Source organism: Trachurus trachurus (assembly GCF_905171665.1).
Source record: "Trachurus trachurus genome assembly, chromosome: 6".
NCBI classification, from domain to species: domain Eukaryota; kingdom Metazoa; phylum Chordata; class Actinopteri; order Carangiformes; family Carangidae; genus Trachurus; species Trachurus trachurus.
The window spans coordinates 7,183,850-7,208,930 of NC_139897.1; positions in this window are offsets into that span (position 1 = coordinate 7,183,850).

Genomic DNA, 25,081 nt, shown 5'->3' on the forward strand with positions numbered 1-25,081 from the left:
CATTCATCAGCACATAACTAAGGGGACTATATTCATCTGACGACAATCAGAGGAGCGTGCTGGATCAACATGCAGCCAAATTACTTTAATTAAGAAATGGCACCAATTGATGATCTTTTGATCAGATTGTTTGTTTTTGGTTACACTTTCATGGAAATTTCAGTATGTGTTTGTGTATCTAGCCTATTAGTCCCTCTATTCTATGATGATTACTTAGTCAAATATTTCCATGATCTATTATGCTTCCGTTAAGCAATTGATAAAGAGTGTGACATTTCCACCTTCATATTGTCTTAATAAGAGTCGTTCGAGAAAAAAAATCGCCACAAGGACTCATAATGTAGAAACAGAGATTAGATCCTGACACCAGAGTGCGATGTACATATCAATGAACCTTTATGTTTTATTTCCAAACAACCTGCATTGAAGCCAATTTGGACACAGCCACTAGATGGCATTACAGAGTGTGTCCTCTGCCACTTCCACATTGGCCTTAATATCCAGCTCTTTGCTGCTTTGTGAGGAGGAAATGTGCGGTATTGTGATGCAAAATATTGTAATTGTGGTCATTATTATGGCCATTTGCTTTTTTGGCATAAAAACGAGACTCATTAACCTTTATGACTGAGATATCTCGTGCTGCTGGTCGGTGCAGTCCATCAGTGACCAGCTCCAAATGCACGTTTGTGTGTGTTTCAGTGCGTAAATGTGTGTTAGGATAGGCTGTGGAACATTACAGTACATCAAATGCACTTTGTATTATTTTAGCTGCTCCTTCACTCCCCATCGAGAGTTACGCAGCGTCCCCGGACACCCCTGAGAGTCCCTGTTGAGAGCAAAGACATGAGAGACAGACAAGGTGAGAGCATGAGTGAATGGGGAAATGGGAGGAGAAAAGAATGGGTTTGGGCTGTAACTGCCCAGGCAATTGGGTTGAAAAGGGAAGATGAAAGACAGGAACTGCAGGCAGAGAAATAAGCAGAAACACCATCAGAGCATAAGAGACAGCAAATGAGGAAATTGAAGGGAAAGTAAAATTAAGCAGAGAGACGCTGAAGGGGGGGAGGAAAAAGGCAAAAGGGAGCTGGGGAGATCTATATGCCAGGGGAAGAGTGCTGTATTTCAGGCCCAGTGCTTTTGTGCCATTTGAATCACTGCAGGTTTCTCCTGCCCTAGGCTCTTCTATATAAAGCTCAGACAGCTGCTGGATTTTCCACATTACTGCCATGGAATTGGATTAATACAATGTCCGTCCATGTTTTTGCCGTCATCAGCCAGCATCCGGAGGGACCTGCTCTCACAGGTCGCCGGCCACCTGTCTCCTTCTGCTCATTGTTATGGGGGGCATTAGCCGGTATGGGCAATGTATGGCACACTGCATGCAGAACAGCACATCATTAGGAAACACGTTTGTCATTCAACAGTGCGTCCTGCCGAAGGCTAAAGGCCAAATCGTAGTTATTATAAATGCACCCTCTGTTGAAATGCCGTCACCGCAATCCTGCTTTAGTCTACATCGCCTATTCACTATACCAAGGTGGTATCCTTGAGAGCTTGGGATTGAATTGGCGCAAGGACTGTAGATGCTAAATTAATAACAGTGAACAAAATCTTAAAAGTAGGAATGAGGGTGTGTGGACACTCAAACAGTTTGTGATTGATGACAATTTCATTCCAAACCCATGGACACATTATGCAGCTCTAACAGCCTCTACTCCTATGGGAAGACTTTGCATAAAATTTTGGTACCTGACTGCAGGGGTTTGCACCCATTCAACCACATGGGCATTAGTGAGATGGCTCACTGATGTTGGATGATCAGACCTGGCTTGCAGATGGATTGCCAATTCGTCCCGAAGGTGTGAGCTGGGATTGAAGTCGGGGCTCTGTGCAGGCTGGTCAAGTTATTCCACATCAGACTTGTGAAACTATTTATTTCTGTTGTTATTTGTGCATAGTGGGCATTGTCATGTAAAACCAGGGAAGGAGCCCGAGATTGACCGCATATATTTTTATGTACTTCATGTATTTTATTTTTACTTGAAAAAAATGTAAAAATGATGTCTCATCAGTGAGCCACAATTGAAAATGTTGATAATTTTAATTTTAAAGTCTTCAGTCCTTCCAGAGAAACGTGATTATGCAATCGCATAATCAGTCAATGTCTGCATTGTATGCGGTGGGGTTGCCTTTTTTGGTAACACTTTACTTGATGCCTGTGAATATTCTCATTTGTCCAGGTCATAGTTATCTCAAGAAAATTTAAAGCAACATGCTGACAATGCCTAGCCTGACAAGCCAGACTATATCATTAAAATGTATAGTCTGGAAATGACCGGTCGACCTCGGCTCAATCCAGGGGGCGGGATGAAGGCTGTCTTTCAAACTGCCTCTGCACTCAATAGGGTAGTGCTACGACTAATCAGAGCAAAGAGCAGGATGACGTTAGCCTGACAAGCCAATTAAAATGTATGTCGTCATCGCGTTAAGCCCGCCCAACGACTCTCTAAACAGATAGAGCGCTGTGATTGGTGAACACAATCGGTGTTTGAGACTCAAAAAGTTCCTATGGCTCGTTTCTAGACCCACCTATACGGAGCAATTATTTTTGCTGCTGCTAGGGTGCGTCTAGATTTCTAGGCTAGACAATGCCCACATTGATAATGCATTATAAATATAGGCAAAATGTGTTATAATTGGCTTATAAACGTGTATGACTATCATTATAAACACTCATTAATTACCATAAGGCTTTATAACAATACTGTAAGCATAACACATCATATAGCATTTTATAATGGCTTATAAGGTCAAGTATTATAATAGAGTTATAATGTGTTATGCTTATTGTTATAAAGTCTTATAAGTGTTTATAATGACAGTTATACACATCTTTAAGCCAATTATAACACATTAAAACTATATTTATATGTTGTCAGCCATGCAGTTACTAACAATTATAACGTATAATACCTGACCTTATAAGTAATGATAAAATGTTTCATAGTGTATTATGATTATTGTTATAAAGCATTATGATCATTTATGAGTTTTTATAAATATAGTTGTACAGTGCTATAACTGCATTATAACTCATAAGAACGGTTATAATTTGTTATAGAGACAGGCGTCAAGTAAAGTGTTACCCATTTTTTCAAAGACACTGAACTTTCACCACATGAATCACTGATTTCCCTGCAAATTGCGCAAAAGATGCGGGGCTGGCATGATTTCATAATCCCTTGCAAAATAAATCACATATCTTTGCATCTCTGCAGAAAGTTGAAAAATGTTGCACTTGACACTGGAGCAGACATGTTCCACCTGTTGCCGTGGGAACAATATAAAGTGACGTATATTTCATGACGTGAAACGTTATCGCCTCACACAAGAAGATACATGAAACTCAGAGAGAGAGAGAGAGACCCCAATTACTTAAAAATAATTATGATTATTATTTGATTGGGACAAAGGGATGTAATGTTAGTGATGGCTGTGTGTGTGTGTTAGGGAATCACTCTTTTTTTTTTTTTTGAATCAAATCATGTTTTTTGCCAGCACCTACAATTTCATTGCATAAAATTGCATAAATACCCCTCATATTCCATTGCATTTTTTAGGGAAACCTGTCCCATTTTTGAGTGTTTTTGCCAGCAACAATCACAAAAGCATTTTTTCTTGAAGAAATGACTATAGAGCAGATATTGTCTTCAGATGTCTGCAGCCCCACAGGAGGTAAAAGCAGCTGAAACATATAGGCATGGATAGATCTCATGTACTAAGTAGTGCAAATATGTACATTTTCTTCATCCGTTGAACACGGTGACCTGTATCATGATGCAGCTATCACATATCCCTTTGAGATTTCGCAAAAGGTCTTTTATCTTGAATCAGATAGTGTGTGTATATATAGAAAAGAAGCGGTCTACAAAAGGCCCTTATTTTTTTTCAAGTTATAATGGATCTGGTAAATGTTGAAAGCTTGCCATTCTAACAACCTTCCTTTACTTTCTCCCATTACATGTTTGATTTATCAAGATATCTGACCGGGGTGAAATCATACAGCTCACATCAGGGCAGCCTGCAGCATCTGCAGAACACCTAAGCTACCGTACTTCCGTCATATCTTTGATCCGGCTCAAACCGGCTGGAGTGTCTCCAGTACACTTTTATGAATCATTTGATGGAAGCACTCCTAATAAAATGCTTACAGGGAATTGGCAGAAACTCATAAATGTCTAATCAGTGAGGGATCTTATCTTTTTATGATGCCAGCATCGAGGTGCGCAGCACACATTGGTACACACAGCATGGATCCACATTTGCATATTTTAGAGGATACATACTCTGCTGTTTTCTCTCCTCTCACATTCCAGCACTACTTTAAGTTCCACTAAAAATTCTGGACCACAGGCGCGACATCTGCACAACTCCACAGAGACCACCAATATCATTTCCACGCTTCTCTATCCCTCTTGGGGATCGCAAACTGGGGTAGACGGCAGTATGAAGCAAAGTAAAGCATTATGGCTTTTTTCTGTCAATCTGGTAGTTTCTGATGGCTTTCACTGTATCCCTGGGTGTTTGCATAGCCTTGAGACATCCTTCAGCCTTGTGGTTTATCAGGTCCAGGAGGTATTTCTTAAAAAAGGGGGAGAGTGGGAAAAAAAAAAAAACTTTGGCACTTCAATTTGCTCCATCTCTTCCTGGGTGCTGGAGAGTTGTGAAAGCTGATAGGAAAGCATTCTTTACATTCTATAATGGCTTTTTTCGGAGGCCCGGTTGTTGCTTTTGGGCAAACAAAATCTCAAATAACCTCAACCCTATCACTGGCAGCCAGATGATCACCGCAGACACTAGCACCCTCCACTGAGCTCAGTGGGGAATGATTGGCCATGTGGCTCATATCACTGACAAATACATGGTTGACTTAAAGTACATTACCATGTACAAACAGTTGAGTTTTGGGCTTAGAATATGTGTAGTATATCTCATACAAGTGCATAATTCAGAGCAACTTCAGATATCAATTCAAATGCACCAATTATTTCAATAAAATGTCCTGATTATTGGACATAAGGAGAAAAAGTAAATGCATAATAGTTAAAGCCCCTTATTTGGCTTTTTATTAGCAAAAATCTAATATTGCTTTCATAAATACGTATTTCACTGAAGTTGAATCACACCCGCATACAAATGAAAGCTTTCTCGTACCTTAGAATGAGTTGTTACAAGTTGTTACAAATACATAAGTGGGCGACGCACCGAACCGAGGCGGCCATGTTGCATCGCCATTTTTTACGTTCAGTGGCAGCGTGACCGTAGGTAACCATGGAAACTCACCGGAGCTGCCGGCTCGGGGAGAAAGTTTTCCAGGTAGCGCCTGTTAAAACTGTCACCACTGTGTAGTGTGAGGAAGGACGGAGGCACTGATGTTGCATTCAGGTGCAGTCAGGCAGACGGCCGTCGGCAAACCAACCGGATGTCATTTTACTCGACGACAGAAAGACGGTAAAACGTGGGTCAGGTAAACAATACGACATCACGATGACAACATATTGTCACGCCTGTATTGTTTTGCCTCGTGCTGGCGGACCACTTGTTTACATAGACACTTGTTTATCTTACATGCAGCGTCTGTTGTCTGTCTGACGTCTGCCCGATTTCACGTGAATGCAACATCAAGAATATGTTCCGATATGCAACCGCACCGCTATATGGGGGGAATTCCTACACATTATACCTTTAAAATAAAACCATACAGATAGTTGGCCTACAGCCTGGACAGAATTATTGAATACAACTATTAGCATTTAAGTAACATTTCAGTGCAGAAGACTTGACTATTATATGGTTACTATTGTCATCTTGCCGGTAGTTTTCTGCTCTTTCATTGCTAAGCATTTAAGTTTGCAGGATCTGCAATTACAGATTTCATCTATTTTCTAATGTTTTCAATGGGATTTCAGTCAGGGCTCATTACCGGACGTGAGCTTTGGGTCATTTCCCTGTTGAAACACCCAAGGTGTTCACGTCAAACCATATTTTCTGGCACCGGGTAACATATTACTCTCATATATCTTGGTTAATCTTCTGATTTCATCATTCCTTTGATAAATCCAACGCCTAAGGTACCAGATGTAGCAAAGAAGCTTCAAAGCATGATATGACCTCCGTGTCCATGTTTGGACTGTAGGAGAGATGTCCATTTCCTTATGGGCCTCATTTTGTTGCCTCTCCATAGAAAACTAATAAAATAAGACTGTTGCTTGTCTATGTAAGCTTTTGCAAACACTTGTCTTGCCTTTTTGGGCTTCTCTATCAATACTTGTGTCCCTTTTGGCCTTCACCCTGAGACCCCTACTGTATACTTGTCTGGTGCAAGATACAGGCTGAACCCACCTCTCTAGATAGATACTGTACTGAGATAACGCTGCAGCAGATTCGATAACACTTAATTTGAAGGATCAGATTTACCTTTTATGGTGCCCAGTAGAAGTTTTGCAGCATTTCAGCACTTTAATTGGAGAAAAAAAAGTAAATGCACAGTATTTCTTCCTAAATATTTAAAATAAATGGTTGTACAAGTTGGACCACTTGCCATAAAGCTGATGAAGTTAGATAACTGAGGTGAGGTGTATCAAAATATAACCTTCCTCTCCTCTCCTCTTCTTGCATGTGTAAGTCAAAGGTTGAGAGTTGAACATTTAATGGACACTGAGACAGATTAGCTCTTTTCACATCACATCACGAGCACAGTGTCAGTGTTTCCACCACCGGTCTGTCTATGAGAAAAGGTCACATAATTGTGTGTCCTGTCCCGGCCAGTGCATTATACTGAGTAAATGAAGGTCTGATACAATTAGATGTTCTAACATTGCACGTATTCAGATTGTGACAAGCTGTCGTGTTACATTACTTCTTCATGTGGATTTGACACATGCAAACTTTATTACTAGAGGCACCGTGATTTCTACATTTGGGGACAATTAAGCTTTAAAAAGTACCGGGGGATGAGTTAGTCTGCAGTGTTTCATTGCTTTGTAAATGACTCTTTGTGAAACTATGGTGGAGTGATGGCATCCTGATCTTTGTTTTTATACCAGGTCTGGTTGTGTATTTTTGTTAAAGGGGCCATATTATGGAAATTTCACTTTTGGAGGCTCTTTAACATATACAGTATTTGGGTGTTTGTCTTGCCTTTCGGCCCCCAAAATGTGAGAATTGACAAAAACAAATTTGTAATTTTCAGGCTCCCTAGGTTGACATGCCCTCAGTGGTCTTCCAGTGACGTATAGGGACCAGCAGAAGGGATGGTGTGGGGCAAGCAGTGGTTCATTTGCATTTAAAGGGACAGGCTCTGAAACCAGCTGTTCTGAACAGGGCTGTTTTGAGAGGATGAAAATAGCTGTGATGTTTGATCCTTGGGGTATTTTGACCAAAGCATGTCACAGACATGTCTTTAGACACCTGGGAACAATTTTAATTTGTGGAAAGGGGGCATTATGTCTCCTTTAATGCATGGATAGTGTGTGTGCATGTTAAGGCACGAGGCGAGTTATATGACTAATATGGATCTGGCTTTCCCAAGGTAGAGAACCCCACAGGCTGCTACATGGCTCCAGCTTGACTCAGAACAGTATTTTTCTCCTTGATGTGCAAAGTATAGTGATAGCTACATAATCTTATCTGTTTTCATTAATTAGCAGCTACAGTAGCATGTTATCATTAGCTGGCTTTCAGTTAACCAAATAAAAAATGTGATAATGAAATGCTGCTTTTATATGCTAACAGGTAGTGCTAACTGTTGCCGATGGTTGAGAAAGGGTGTGGTTGAAGAATTAGTTTTGGTTTTAGATGCTGGTAGTGTTGCACACCATCTAATGGCAGCCATTATTGTCTAAAGGACCATTAAGTTGGATAGTTTGGCTGAAATAGACTGGGGCAGAAAATCTGTATCTCTCTCTCTCATGATGTAGCCTACTTTTTTTTATTGTGATGTTTTTATACTTTGAGTATTAACTGACAATCTGACACTACAGCCCAAAAAATCTATAAAAGAGGTTTTGTAATATTTCCCTATGAGCCTTTAATTTATTACTCAAGCCCAGTGAAACATGTCTGTCTTATTATCTCTCATTGATTAATCTAGTTCATCTTACACTCTGTCGATACAAGTTCAACTTCTCTAGTGCATCATCGATTTAGTCATTACACATTTTATCATTACACAACTGTGGGTGCTCAATACAAAGCAATTTTGAAATCCTGTTGAATGAAGGCCCTGCATTAGTGATTTCAGTGAGAGATTACACAACCGTAATACTGTCAACGGTTCAACCTTCACATTCAAGATCATTCTTAATTAAACAAATCCCAAAGTAACTGAGAAGAACTACTATAATTAAACTGCACAAACTGTGTATTTGTGCCATTGTGGGTGACCTCTTTTTGTGTGGAGAGTTTTTTTTTGTTTTTTTTTGGTAAAAGTCTAAATAATAGAAAGAACAACAAGGGTTGTTTGTCATTTCTGGTTGAGGGATCTCTGCATCAGTCGATCATTGCTGAACCATGGCAGAACCAATAGTGTTTTTTTTTTTATTTAGTTTTTTCTCTTAATATGACAATAGAGGCATTGCTGACTGCCAGTGAATCTGTGGGCTGTTTGAGAATGCTTGCCATGTCCAGTTTCTCAAGGCCATTACAAATATCCAGTTTACTCATATTTTCCCTTGTGCGTATACGCTCTGTTTACCTATGTATTTCTATTGTGGATGGCAATTATCCCAAATTATTTTGGGTAAAAGTCAAGAAACACAAGGACAGAGCAGTGGATCCCCACAGGACAAAGACACCCAGATATTCGGTGTGGAGGCAGTTCACCTAACATCCTGGCGGGACAAATCTGCGACAAACACAGGGCGAAGATGAAACTGTCCACACGGACACGAGTGAACCTCGTTGCTATGACGTGACAGTGCTAACCACTGAGCCACCATGCCACCTACATACTGGCGGCGAGGACGGGAAGGTTTGGCAGAGAATCTGTCACGTTCAGACTGAAAGGGTAAATGTTTTTCAGGCAAGCAGAGCCATCTGGTGTGTGGTGGAGACACCAGCTGGAGGGAGGTAGGAAGACCGGTTCAACAGGCCCGCGAGAAAATGGCAGGAGTGAGAGGGTGAGTGCTCTGAATCAGGTGATGTCTCACAAACAGGGCGAGAGGTTTTCCTTTCTATTTTTTTGCCAGTATGTGATGAAGTCCTCGGGCCTAGAATGAAGATAATGCCATTCATTTTACTGCTGTCACTATGGATACAATTTTTAATAATATGTTTCGTGATTTTTCATTTATTAAAATTCTTAACTTGCCATTCAAAGAAAACTTTTTTTTTTCAATAACTGAGTGCCAGATAAAAGCAACAATGTTTTCTCATTTTCATTTAAATAATAAGTGTTATAAGGCATGAGACAGGTTCATCAGGAAATACTTAGTTTTTTAATCGTTTTTTTTTGTTTTGTTTTGTTTTCCACAAGGAAAGCAGGTGCACATCAACATGTAATGTAACTGTACACAGGAAGCATACATGTATAAAAACACACATTCACATTATTCACATTAACACATATAAACATAATCACACAATCATATACCAAGACAATAACTGAGAAATAAATGAACTGAAAGGAAATACTTAAAGGGACAGTGTGTAACTTATTTGGCTTTTTATTATCAAAAACAAATATTGCTTTCATATACGTATTGTAATCACAATCGCATACAAATGAAAGCTGTCTCGTAGCTTAGAATGAGTTGTTTACAAATACATAGGCTGCCATGTTGTGTCCCTGTTTTTATGTATTATGATCCTTGTGTTCCTGTTGTATATTTTAATGGCTTTTTAACATCTTGCCGGAGGACTGCAGTTGAAAACTAGCCTCTGGCTAACACTGGCACTTTTACAGAAATGTTAATTAATGTGCACTGTCCTCTCCAAATAAAAAATAAAATAAATCACCATCTTTGAGTACGGTAAGCGAAAGCAGACAAACTTGGTTCAAACGCCCTATTGAGTATCTGTGACTATGTGCCGATCAGAGGATGATCAACGGCGTTTTTGTTTTGTTTTGGGTTTTTTTTCCATTATAAAGTACACACACGGTGCTACAGCTGAGTAGCATTTGCAAGCAGCTACATCTTCCTATGTTGAACTGTTTTTATACAAAGTGCAGCCAACAGCAGAGCTCCTCTGTGGAGCTGCAGGTGAACCAGCTGGAGAGCACAGCAACGTCTTTATTATTATAATTTTTTTAAGCAGGGCCAGTGTTACAAGTGATGCAAATCTACATCCAAGTAAGTTTGCCCACTGATCTTCCGTCAAGGGACTGGCTGCGTAACTGGAACACACTGTACTGTATGTCTTCCTTTGTAACTTTTTGCTGCGAAATATGAGTGGAAGTCTGCACGAGTGTTAAAAAAAACATAACCGATAATCGGTCAGAGTTATTGTTACCTCGGAGGTCACTGTGCCGATGGGAGGGGTGACTTCAAGCAAGTGAGTGAGCACTGCAATCTAGGAATATGAACGCTGGATGTCACGGTTCCCCCCCAATTATACACACTGGGGTTTAAAGTTTCAACAAAGAATTGTAGGTTGACTGACTTATTTTAATAAGCAGTGAAAATCAGCCTGCGTCAATGTGGTGCACAGGTTTTGTTTTTTGTTTTTCTTCTGAAATGTTATCTTAGGAAGTAAATGAATAAACATTATATACTGTATAAAGCACCTTGTTAAAGGGCAACTTCGGTTTTTTTCAACCTGGGCCCTGTTTTCATATGTTTTTCTGTAGATGTGAGTGATGGATAATATTTTTTTTGAGGTGGCTCCAGTATTGAGCCGGGCAGGCAGCCTGCAGCCCAGCTGATGCTCTTGCATGGGGCAAGTGGCTCCCGTCAAAGCTCGCCGTAAACGAGCATTTTTTTCAAACTGACAGGCTCAGATAGTTACAATGAATGTCCGACAACATACTAGAAAGGAGAAATTAACGTATTCAGGGTTTTTTCTGGCCAAAATTTGGGTTGAGGCGGCCGCAGGGATACGTATCTCTCCCTCCGGTCAAACGCCCCATCCTGATCCACATCCACTGCAAAGTAAAGGTGCCGCCAGCTGTAATAGTGTAACATCCGCGTTTTTACAGCTGATTATAGGATGAAACTCTGAACATAAATAATAAATTACCATGGAGATCTATCCGGATTAAACAGCCACCTTTGTAGCACAGGAGAGCCCGGCTCGCTACAGTAGCTGCAGCTCTCCGTCTCCGTCTCCTTCTCTCTCTACGCTCTGTGCCGGTGGGGTGTGTTTACACTCAGCACCAGGTTTGAACGGAGCGGAGTCTATGAGCCCCAATGAGCCCCGCCCCCGCAGGCACACAAGCAAGCCGCGCATCAACGGCATCTTGCGGTCTGGCCCGGAGCTGAAATCAAACACACCCCTCCTGCTGCGGTCGAGTTGAACCAGTTGAAAACAGCGCCGCTGAGCTTCCATACCGTAGCCTACATTGAGTTTCAATCAAGATTCAAGCGCAGCGGCAGACAATTTCAGCGAGGCCGTGCCGACCACAGGGTCTGGTATGTTGTCGGACACTCATTGTAACTATCTGAGCCTGTCAATTTGAAAAAAATGCCTGTTTATACCGCGAACTTTGACAGGAGCCACTTGCCCCATGTAAGAGCGTTAGCTGGGCTGCAGGCTGCCTGCCGGGCTCAATACTGGAGCCACCTCAATAAAAGTGTTATCCATCACTCACATATACAGAAGAACATAGGAAAACAGGGCCCAGGTTGAAAAAAACCGAAGTTGCCCTTTAATATACAGTGGAAACATTTTTAAAAGTATACAGTAAGGAGATAATAATTCAGTCTAGGGGCCAAGAATGTGGTGTGTTGTGTTGTTGAGTGACATCACTGTATCCGTCCAGAGATTTGAACAATCTAGTGCTCTGGTTTTTTGTATCACATTCACCAGCTAAACATTAAAATGATTTATCACACAATGCCAGGAGCTGTGTTCATTGCTGCTGCCTCGGCTCATACAGGTTACCACATGATGTCATTTATACTGTATGACGCAGAAGAACATTGCGCCGTAACGCACCGCCTGCATCGCATATGTGTGGCACCTGCCATTGCTGAACTGCTGTCAGTGGAGGAACGTGCTTGTATGTTCACAACAGCTGCATCTCTGCCACCACCAGCTCTGTCTTTTCTACATAGAGTTTGCAGATTACTGGCACATTTTTATTTTTTATTTTTTTCAAAATGAATTAATTTTAGATTTATTTTGGCGGAAAATGTCAGTGAAATGTCACAGTCTCCACAGGCAGCTGCTAAAATGCCTAAAAATGTATTTGTAATTTGTAATCTCTGTATCATATTCAGGTTTAGCAAAGATACAAACAACTGTAGAGGAAGGTGTCAGTTTTATGTAACATTGCTGCCATGATGTGAATGTCTAAACGGGTCAATCCTCTGTCAACTGTTGCTGAGGAACACACACATCAAGGGTGAACAACAAGTGAGGTGCAGCTCACCAGTGTTGGGCATGTCATTTATTTCCTCAAAAAGTAACTGAGTTAGTAACTGAATAACTACATTATAAAAGTAACTATTGCATTACCTTTTTATAGAATGCTCAAATGTGTCAAATTACTTGGACTCGTCCACCTAACCAACTCACTCAGTATTCGGAATACTGAGTGAGTTGGTTAGTCAAACGACAAACTTTTTTTTTCCCGTCTAGTTGATGACCTGAAAAAAAAGTGTACATAAGTGTACATAACTTTTAACAGGTTTTGTGATGGGACTTTGTGAGTCAAGTAATGGCACATTTTATTGACAGTAAAAGTAACCGTGTTATAATGGGAGAAACGGTAACTTTTTTTGATTACTTGTTAGTTAAAAAAGTTCAGCCGGGCAGTAGTTTGTAAAACTACAACTAAAAAAAGTAGCTTTAGCAACTACTTATACTCATTTAACTCAGCATTAAATAAATCAGCATGTGGTGTAAATGAAACAAAAAATAATAGCCCACAAAACATTCACATGCCAGCATAAATGCCTCTCAACTCAGTTTTTTTTTTTTAATGAAAAAAAATCTGATATTTTTGGTGAACATACTGGTTCACCATAGACATGTTGGGTAATATAAAGAGAAAATGAAAATCTTACCCCAATACCTACTTGTAAATCAGAAATATAAATAAGTCAACAAAAAATGAAATAAATAGATAACATAACATAGATCGGTATGTCTTGAACAACAATGTTTAAAACCATGACAGGAACGCCAGGGCCAGCCGATTAGAGGCAGCGTTGGTTTGGCACGTCATAACATGAGTCATGCCTTTCAAATCTCAAAGAGAGTTCTGGAACACAATAATGGTAAAATAAAATGTATATAGGTTTGGTTTTTTTTATAAAAAGAAAATATATGTATTTCATGTTATTAAATTGTAGTTTGTAAATTGAGTAGTTAAACTACAAATGACCCAAAAGTAGTTGAAATACTTGACACAGCACAAAATATGAATGTAGTTTAACTACCAGCAAGTTACAGCATTGTAGTTAAGCTATGTAGTTCGACTACATGTACTGTAGTTTAAGTCTCCCCAACATTATGTCATGCAGGCAGTGTGTCCACTCTAACCTGGATGTCAAAATGCATACAGCATGCATCAAGTGTGTTCCTGGCCTAAGAAAAGCAAGGGAAATGAAATGAGCCACTTATTTTGCAGTGGCCACTCTTTGGTGAAAGTTACATAATCTTGCTTCAGAGGGATTTGGGGAAGGAAAAAAAAAACAAATCATCTCCACTCCAGTCCAGCTGCAGTTTGGTGACATCTGTATTGTGTTTCCTTTGAAAACAAAGCATTAATTGAAGAAGATTTTACAGCCCAGACAGTGGAAATCAGGACTTTACAGCTCACAGATTTCCATTACAACCAATCGGGATTCTAGTTCATTTAGGCTGAATGTGACTAAATGTATTCTATTATTACACACACAGAGAGGATTGCATGGAAGAGTATAACATAATGAGAACTGCTAATAGCATAATGCAGATTGGAAGTGCACTTACATGCTCTGGCAGAATGTAATGCAATCAAAATATTCTGTGCAGCTCTTTTGAGGAGTAGATTTTTTTTTTTTTTGTGACTAAACATTCATTACAAAATGGCAATTACATCCAGAAGTAAATGTTGCTTTACAGTGGTTATCTGATTGTTTTATCATATTTAATACTCCAGTGCTCCCCCCCTCCCTCCTCCTCTGTTCCTCTCTCCATTCCAATGTGCCGAGCATCAAATCCACAATTATCCTCACAGCAGAGGTCTTGTCAATGTGAAATTGAGATGTGGGGAACTTTTCCCTTGCCCGGGGCTATCGGCTCATCCAATAAGGAGTCTCCCACACACATGCATCCACTGGCTCGTTGTTTAGCCCAAGTGTTTTGGCAGAGGCTGCTGGGAGCTGCCATTGAAGATTTATCCAGCCAAAACCCCCACCAGCCCCGTACCCCCTGCCCTCCATCACTGCCACCAGTTGACACATGCTCACCGTGACATCTTCACTGATTGCCTCATTGCCAATGAAGCACGGGGCCGTGACTGATGTGTTGCTCCCCGTCGCCCGGTCTAGTACTATAGCTGGGGCTCTGTGAAACAGAGATGACATGTTAAAAAACACAGCAGATTTACTCATTTCTTAAGACTCTCCAAGGTTACAGTTCATGCATGGCGTGAGCTCGAGCCAGAAAGATTCTCCATGCGCTGAGAAAAAAAACTGAAGGCGGGGGTTAAAGGGCACGAGCGACACTGGTTATGAGGTCTTTACATCAACACACAGCAGAGAAACTAGCCGGCGGCAGCAAAGGATCCTGGGGGGTGAGAGGTGAAGCTAGCCGTCATTTATCACCTTCAGGTAACAGCAGCAGTAACTCGGACACCAATGCATCAATACCCCCCCCCCACACACACACACATGCTGAAACCCACATGCACAGTGGTGCTAATGAGGTACAATAGAAAAGGTCAGTCAACCCAGCTCAACTCAGCGTGTGAAGTAGGTGCACAACCATGTGGAGGATGCCGGATCCCCAATCGCATGTGATTCACCCCTTGATGATTCCCTCTGTTTTCAATCTGTATGATAAAGAGCTCTAAAATAAGCACAGTGAATGAGGGATTCTGGCAAGAGATAAAGGGCACCCAGAGTAGAAAACAGCGGGGAAGAAAAAGCAGCCAAACTCCTCCAGACAAGCGTCTTGGAAGCCGAGGGAATTTTCATCCACCCTGCAAATATTGATTTTTTTTTGTCTTTTGCTGCTCTTTCCATCAATGCTTCAAACTAAACCCCTGCATTCCCAGCTACCGCCGCGTCTCTCCGTGCCCCCCTCTGGCACTGGGCCGGCCGTGTCCTGGGTGGTTTTTGTAAAAGTAGCACACCAAAGTCATGATGTGGTTCACTAACTCTTAACTACAATCTCCAGTGGGCTTCGGCATTGTACTGTACCGTCTCATCACTTGAAAAGGTTTTTCTATCAAAGTCAAACTCCGAGGCAGGAGAGTATTGTTTAGCTGTGGGCCGCGCGAATTATCCGGAGTGGTGCACATTGTATTGTATTTGATTATTGTGCGTATCAAAGGACTTGTAGAGTCAATTTAAGACCACTTGTGCAAAACTAAACACCCCTCCCTCTGAACACGGCCATCGCCGCTGAAGTGCGGTGCTGTGTGGCGGGGAACAGGGTAACATACGTTGTGCCAAACACTCTGTGGGTGGATAAGTCTATATAGCTACATGTACTACCAGCTTCTGTTATATTAACTATGCTTCTCTCTAAGATCTCCTCTCATATGTTAATATCTGTGGGCTATGCAGTGTGCACGGTGCAACGCAAATACAGCAGATATGTGGGGGAAAATAATAGAGCTTCCTCTGTTCACATGAAGTTGTTTCTACTGTATATAATCTGTCTATGTATATAATCTGTCTATGTGTTTACACTTAATGAATGAGTTTTATTCATACTTATCCCTTTTACTTTGCAAAATGATACTCCTCACAAAAAATGCAAAAAGGATAAAGCACAGCACACAATCCAAATTTAACAGTAGAAGATCATTAAAATAAATTTTCCATATTGTAACGAGAAATTACATAATTTTTTGCAAAGTCTTAGGTGGCTAGAGTGCTGCATAATTTAATATTTTCAGTACAGTTGTTCCAGAATTGAACTCCTTAATTTTTTTTTTTCTTTGGTTTTCTCAAATAATTATATTCCTCTTAGTTTATATCTGGTGTCCCTCATTTTAAACCCCCATGTATGTAACTTATTTGACTTTTTATTAGCAAAAATCAAATATTGCTTTCATAAATACGTATTTCACTGAAGTTGAATCACATCCGCATACAAATGAAAGCTTTCTCGTACCTTAGAATGAGTTGTTACAAGTCGTTACAAATACATAAGTGGGCGACGCACCGAACCGAGGCGGCCATGTTGCATCGCCATTTTTTACGTTGAGTGGCAGTGTGACTGTAGGTAACCACGGAAACTGAGTGGAGCTGTGGCCTCAGCCTGTTAAAACTGTCACCACTGTGTAGTGTGAGGAAGGACGGAGGCACTGGTGTTGCATTCAGGTGCAGTCAGGCAGACGGCCGTCGGCAAACCAACCGGGTGTCATTTTACTCGACGAGAGAAAGACGGCAAAACGTGGGTCAGGTAAACAATGCAACATCAGCATGACAACTTTTTGTCACGCCTGTATTGTTTTGCCACGTGCTGGTGGACCACTTGTTTACATAGAGGCTTGTTTATCCTGTTACATGCAGCGTCTGTTGTCTGTCTGACTTCTGCCCGATTTCACGTGAATGCAACATCAAGAATACGTTCCGATATGCAACCGCACATTGGACATGTGGAGGAAGAATCTTGTTTATAGCTTTGTACATGGTTTGTATTGTAACGCAACTAAGTCCTTGAATTTCAAAAAGTTTTTACTAATGATTTTTATGGCTTTCTTTTGCAACAAAAATATTGAATTTGTGTTTGTTTTATATGTGTTTCGCCAGACCTCAATGCAATATGTTATATATGGAGCTATTAATGAGTAGTAGTGGTTAATGCATTTTGAGAGAGGAACTCTTGGGCTTTGTACAGAATTGAAATAGATTTTGACATTTTGGATTTAACATAGGCTAATGTATGTGTGATTTCCAGCTTAATTTATCATCAATAATAGCTCCAAGCAGCGTGCATGGTGCAACACAAATATAGGAGATGTGTGAAAAACTGGAGCTTACTCTTTTTGACATGAAGTTTTTTCCATATAACCTCCTGTCTATATACAGTGTGTGTGCTTACACTAAATGCCGAGTGTACAGACATGACATTTCAAACACACAGCGAGGACGCTGCAGCTCAACATTTATCTTCAAAACCATCAGATAATGTCAACATACGGCATGGTATTTATGGATGTTAGACATCCTAAAATATAATTAAATCACATGTAAAGTTGTAGGGACCGTTTCCACTTTGTGTGTGTTTGTGTGTGTGTTTGGCAGAGTCTGAGAGACAGAATCAGAGAGAATCATCTGCAGTGGTTTATAGGGGGGCGACAGCATCCATCAACAAAGAGCCAGGTCCCACCGGCGTACTGCATTTCAATTACTAGCTATTAAAGACGCTAACTCACTCACTACTGACATTAGGGGCTTGCGCACACTAAAAGCCAAGCTCATACACTGTCATACCATAAATCCTTTGCTCAGTATTCTTTATTTTACCATATGATATTGTGTAAAATGGTGCATAAACTGTATTATGATCCCTCTTAAATCATTGTCCGAGTAGTTTTTCTTTCAGAGCTGTGGGTGACAGGGGACCAGACAGCTGCTGTTAGTTGCAGAGAGTGGATCTTGAGTCAAGATTATCCCTGTCAGACAATTATTTCCAAGATCAAAAATGGACTCTCTCCGTGCCTCTTCTCATTGGTCAAACTTGTTAACCATTTGCTCTCGGTAGACAATGATTCTCTGCACACATGATTCTCTGGAGTGAACATCAGGTTCTTGATCACATTTCCTTCTCCAAGGTCCCTCTCCACTGATCGCTCAGTTTGACCGGCTCTAGGAAAAGTCCTACTTTTATTCAGTGGAAGGTTGTTTTGTTTTTGTTTTGTTTTTTTGAGCCTCGACACAGTCATGTCTCTGAGCTCTGGTTCTTTCCTTCCTGTGGTTTGGCTTCTGCTCTCATCCGCATTGTCAGCTGTCAGACCTTATAGACAGGTGTGTGCCTCTCCAAACCCTGTCCAATCATACGAATTAGGGGTGTGTACAGCCAGTGCACTATTCATATTCGAGTTCGGATTCTGGCTTTTAAAAAAAACTTTGGATTATTCGTAGAAACTGGAAGTGGGCGCACTAGAGATTTCCGCCGAGCTAGCCAGCTAACTATAACAGGAATAAAATAATTTAACCGTGTAGACTGAATAGATCAAACTCTGGTAGTGAAACCAGTCGTATCCACCGTTTTATAGCTGTGTCTTGTCCCGTTAAGGTGCATTAGCACCACCTACTGTGTTGGAGTGTGAACCACAGTCACCGGTTATGTGCTGTTGCTGATGTGCGATAACGTTAAGGGACTGATCCTGAGGGCTCTCTTCACCAAAACTAAACTGTGCCAGTGTCTCGTGCATGGATGTGATTGGCTCAGAAAACGCACTAACATGTTTTTTTGTTCCGTTTTGTTTTAATCTCTTGTAGTTCCAAACACTTCTTTTTCTTTAGAAAAAAAGCTCCCGAATAATGAGGAGAAACTTCGGACAGAAAAACTATTCTGGATAAAAGCATTATTTGTGTACTTTCGAATAATGTAACCGCCGGGTTCGGGTACATCCCTAATATGAATGTACCACAGGTGGACTCCAATCACAGAGCAGAACAGAGAGATAATAAAGCTAAATCTCAAGTTTTATAGGTCTCAATACAAAGTCACATATCACTTATTCCTTTTTATGAAGTATCCAAAGTTCTGTTTTCACTTTGTCATCATAGGGTATCAATTGAAGATGGATACGGAAAAATAATAATTATTATGATTTAGTTACTTTGGCCTAAGGTTATATATATTCACCACAGCACAGCAGCAGGAGTGACTGACTGGGCTCAGTTTGGTAAAAAAGAAACTATATTACATCGCTCTGTCGTGATAACAAAGTCTGTTTTACTCAGTCATGTCACACCTCCAGTTTCCTATGTTACTCACTCATCCACGCATTCTATGAGACTGAGCCATCTGGCACCCACACCAGCACCATGATAGCTGCCTCAGTCCCTGCAGACAACAGACGCAACCCCTTGGTCACGGATTGGGAGCTGCGGGGATTGCAGGTTTGTGAATGCTGTCTGTCCACCCAGATGCCGTAATGTCCCAGCTGTGGGCCGTTTCTATGTGGTTGTGATGTTGGCCCATATTTGTCAACGCTGTCACTCCAGTCACCCCGTTATGCTGCGACTTCATCGCACCGCTGAGAGGAGCTGTGCGTCACAGGTGTTTGGGGGAGGGACACCTCAGCGGGAGAGTTCGCAGTGTGCAGCTCAAAGTGAGCTTTGCAGTTACTTTGGTGAGAGCACAGCTGATCCCACAGAATGTTAGAGCAGGATTTCAGTGGACATGACGGGTTTATTAGTTTATTATTAGTTTATTATAGATCCCCATTCTTCCTTGGCTCCCCAGTTATAATAACACAATTTAAAAGCTCATATTAACACATGCTTACAGTAAAGAAAACTGGGTTGTGAAGACCTGGATTATCTATCTATCCATCCATCCATCCATCCATCCATCCATCCATCCATCCATCCATCCATCCATCCATCCATCCAACATTTTTATAATATTGTTTTACTCTCCTCACAGAAAACTTAACACACATCTACCAGAACAAGACCTTCAAATCATATAGAAAATGGAATGGCTGTGGCTGATGAAGACACAGCCACACCACAATCACAGCATTCAGGTTCAACCTGAGCTGCTACCCATGACTGGGATGTTGCTGGAGTTGAATATGCGCCAGACATGATAGTAAATAATATAATTATAATGATGCTTTGCAGTAAGAAGGTCTGTGTCTGTGATAAAGCCTCAATATGTGATATTAAAGGGGACATATTATGGAAATATCACTTTTTGAAGGCTCTTTAACATATATTTGAGTTTGTCTTGCGAGAATTGAGAAGAAAATCTGTAATTTGCAGACACCATAGGTTGAAATCCATATGGTTTTATGAGCTGTTCACTCACTCACACATTAGTTTTTCGATTTGCTTGTGAACTGATAGAAGGGGCGGGACTGAAACCAGCCGTTCTGAACAGGGCTGTTTTGAGCGAATGAAATATAAGAGCTGTGATGTTTGATCCTTGGGGTATTTTGACCGAAGCATGTCACAGACATGTCTTTAAGACACCTGGGAACTATTCTAATTTGTGGAAAAGAGGCATAATATGTCTCCTTTAAACTCTAGAGTTATCTCCCAACTCTTTATTATTGTGTGACACATGGGAGAGGCTGAGAGAGAGAGCCTGACCTCTGCTCCGACTGTGGAGGTTGTGCTAATTGTACGTATACAACAGATAGTCAATACTTCCCTAATTTTTTTTCTGAGTGAACATAGAAATCACTGCCTCACTGCCTCGCATGCTTTGTGTAGAAAAAAGACAATTTTTCAATACATCTTGTTGATGTCTGTGACTCATCAATTTTGTCTTGTTGACTTAAAAAAAACACTGTTGTGTGTGCACGACCAGATTTTATACGATGTTAACATTTTAATGGGCTCTGAGCTGCGTCAGACCACACAGCTTAAGGTGTTATTGTAAATTCAGGGAAAGTTCAAGAATTTGGGGATTATTAGGAAAATGCACATGTAATATGAATAAATGTGTTTTTGTTTATGAATCCAGGCGTGAGAGTGCAATAAGAGTACGACCTGGGGAAAAGGCTAATGAGTGGTCAAAGAGTAATCTGCCCCAGTAGCTCACAGAACTTGTGTAGAGAAAACATCTGTCAGCTGTCAGATGTTACTGTAGACGCGTGCCGCTCTTGGTCCCCTTTGCCAAAAACTGAAGCGTACTAACACTCCTTGAAATATTGCTCATACTTGTAACATGTCATTTGTTTTGGAAGGGGACCAGCAGGCTCTACATCTAATCTTAAAAGTCAGGCAGCAACAAAGGCTTGTTTACTAAATGTGAACATACTAATAAGAGTGATGGCTTTGGTGACAGTTTCTCCTTCTTCTGTGTCACTGGAGCCTTTGTAAATTCTGTTTCTCTGTGGACAATAGCCGACGGTGCTCCACCACCTCCTGCATTTATTCAGCAGCACAACGTTTCTTTCCCTCCCTCCATCTCTGCCAACTGCTAGGTGTCATAAAACACTTAAAATAGAGGCCGACTAACAATGAGACAGATGCTGGAGGCTACAGATTTTGTGAAAGCTTCTGCAATCTAAGTTGAAAGCTTGCAAGAGTCGGGCAAACACTCTTGCTGACGCTGCTGCATTATAGATGGAAACAAAATAGGCATGGCTGTTTTATCATTAGCTCCACTTGTGTGAATGTGAGATCAATGAAATGTGTGATCTTACCTGGAGACAGAGCTTAAATGTGGACAGTCTGAACTTTCAAACTTCGTTAGAGCGCAGCAGCGTGGCGGTGGCTCAGTCGACGGCTTTGATGCAATATTGATGGCGCAAAACGTAGCGCTATGTATTGCCAGAGTGTTTACACTGACAGAGCGGTGGGGAACTTTGTGTTAGAACTGGCTGCAGAGACAATAGAACAACGCAAAGTTCTCCATAATGCATTGGATGTTTTGCATTGAGTAATTTAAACACGTAGGCAGCGGTTTTTGGTGGAGGAAGGCATTGCTGTATGTAGGACACACAACCCAATGGCTTTGCGGCCACACCCAGTTGTGATGTAGCCATTTAGTTATTGTTGTGGTACCCGAGACAGGTCTTCGTCTCAAGACCAGTGTGGTGACCAGTCAAGACCGGTCTTGGGACCACATTTTCAAGGTCTTGACATTTGGAATTGACTACATTTTAACTTGGTCTTGTCGGTTGTGCTGGACTTTTCTCAAGACCAGACCAGTTTTTTTTAACCACAAATGTCTCTCTTTTTCACTCACTTTGGATTATATAACAGTATTATACAATAACTTTGAGATAATTCAAATTGTTCTACAAAAATATCTTCTTGTGTAACCATCTGAAAAACTTGGTTGCACCAGTGTCAACAGTGGGAGGAGACTTCAGCAGGTTCTGTGTTCTTCTGTTCAATCCAAACTTTGTTTCAGAATATGGTTTAGATTTTATTGAAAATGAGGAATAAGCTGAGGAATGATGTAAATATCAAACCACATGATTATGAGTATGGTACTGAATAATGGTCTTGAAAATGGTCTCGCATTGGTTTGGTCTTGGTCTTGGACTTGGTCTTACCCCCCCTTCCCTCTTGGCCTTGGTCTTGACTCAGTCTCAAATCCCTCAAAGTCTCGGTCTTGTCTTGGTTTGGTATTCTCTGGTCTTGGCCCGGATTTGGTCTCTCACTACATTGATATTTTCTGTAGATAAAGATCAATGTAGCAGGGCGGTGGCCACAGTTCAAATCCCGCATCGGCCAGCCCTTTCCTGCATGTCATTCCCCCTCTCTGCCTCCCCATTTCCTGTCTCTCTCTCAACTGTGCTATCGATTAAAGGCAATAAAAATCCTAAAAATTATACTTAAAAAAAAAGGTCACTCGGGTATCTCTCTAGTGGGCTGCTGTACTGTGGCCGTCTCGGCAGTGCCCAACCCCTCTTAACTTGAGCTCAAAACAAAAGTGGGCAAAATCATAGGGTGTACTGAGTTGAGACTCGAATGAATGCAGATTTATGGCAAAAATACGCTCACACACCTACCTTCCAAAGTAGACCTGTCCTTAAATATGCAGAAAAAAAAGAGTTATTACAAAAATAATATATATATATTTTTTTTTTTATCAGGCTGTAAACAGGTTCATTTGTGCTGTTAGGCTGAACATGTTAATATTGGGAGTCTATGGGAATTGGTTTATTTTTGGAGCCAGCAAGTGGCCATTAGAGGAACTGCAGATTGACAGCATAATTTTTCAGCTCCAGAGGTTAAAGCAGAAGTAAGCGATCCGGTCGTTTTGGCTAATGCTGCGTTCCAGGCAGGCTTTTGAAACCGTAAATTACAGCTTCAAGTCACAACTTACGACTTTGTAGCGTTCCCCACTCGTGTTTTTCCGACCTGTTTTACCTGTGAAAGTCACTATAGCGGCCACTCGTAACTTCCGACCCGTGAACTCGTACCAGATCGAACTGGTACGACTTCACAGGTCGGAAAAACACGAGTTACGGGCTGCCTTGAACGCACCATAACAGTCCTCGTCCCTACGTCACCGCATTCACGGCGTCCCTTGGCTGCACACACAGCCCTGCATGCCGTTCTCTCTCCTCATTGGATAAAAACTGTAGGATACGAGAAATGTTTTCTCCTCGGCTCAGAGCAGAGCAAAGTGACTGACAGACCCGTGTTTCGGTCCAAACACTCTATGTAAGTGATTGCTGTCGGAAGATAGAACTATTTAAGACTTATATTAACTCATTGAGTGCCAACCACGTAATTTCTCGTTTTTCGTTCCCATGCGTTGAGTGCCAAAAACGTAATTTTACGTTTTTTGCTTTTTTTTAAAATTATGAAAATAGACACTTTAATACACATTATATGTAAATTTGGGGACTCTACGACGAGGAGAACTGAAATAGATGACGATCAAAGTCACATGACAGCTCATGATCTGGAAGTTTTTATCATAACTCAGCTTCTGCAAACGAGTTCTGCATGCAGATGCAGCGCAGATGCAGCGCAGCTGCTCTGCTCTCACCTGCGCTGCTGCTCCAGCTGCTCCAGCAGCTCGGAGCAGAAACAGGAAGCTCTCAGCCGACAGTCCGCCCGGTCTTCATCTGGAGCAACACCGTGTCCTCCCCAAAGTCCTCCCGCGGTAAAATCTGATGGTCTCTGGGCCAAAGCAGACCGGCATCACCGACCCGTACCACAGAAGGACCGCGACCACCGGCGGGACCGGTCTTCCCGAGCCGCGGTGGCCGACTGACCCTCACGTTCCGCGGGGAGAAGCTGTGACACGGCGCGGTGCGTCTGTGTTATTGTTGTTTAGTGGCGCCCCCCCCCGCCCCCGATGGTGGTTTTGTGAATAGAACAACAATTGTTGTATATATTTATCTTATACGAGCCCTTTGATCCAGAAATGCGAGTGTGAGAAGAGCGACAGACACAAACAGAGCACCTTTCATAAAAGACGCTCTATCTCCTTTTCTAGAAAAAAAGGAGGGATTTTGGTGAAACCCAGCCATGTTTAGCTTGAGTTTTCTCAGGAACGGAGGCACGTAGAAACAAACGGTTTGTGGCCACTTGAAGCATTAAGTTAAACCTTTCAATTGAGCCACAGTATGTGTTGGTGGCAATAATATAGAATACACTGTGGCTCTACAAAAATCGTCATAAATGGTCTAAATTGCCGGTACACTTGACTAAAACTTTGGAAAGGAGCGCGGCACTCAATGAGTTAACACAAATATATCACTTACTTCTGCTTTAATGCATCATTTCATCACTGCTGTACATGGTGTGACATAAAAGCATATGGTTATGTGCAAAGAGCCTCAGTGACACTATAGAACAGCTGCTGTTCTATAAAGACTAAGACTAATTACTTAGGGGAAACAAAATCTATTTGCTAAATATAAAAATTATACAAATACAAATGATAATAATGAAAAACTCCTCCTCATATAAAAGCAGACATTCAAATGAAAGGCATTCAAGCCAGTTTGTTACTGTAAATATGTTATTTTTTCGACTGGGTAATTCTGCTGTAGAGAGAAATTTGCTGTTTTCAACCCAAACACGTTTCCTGTGACTTC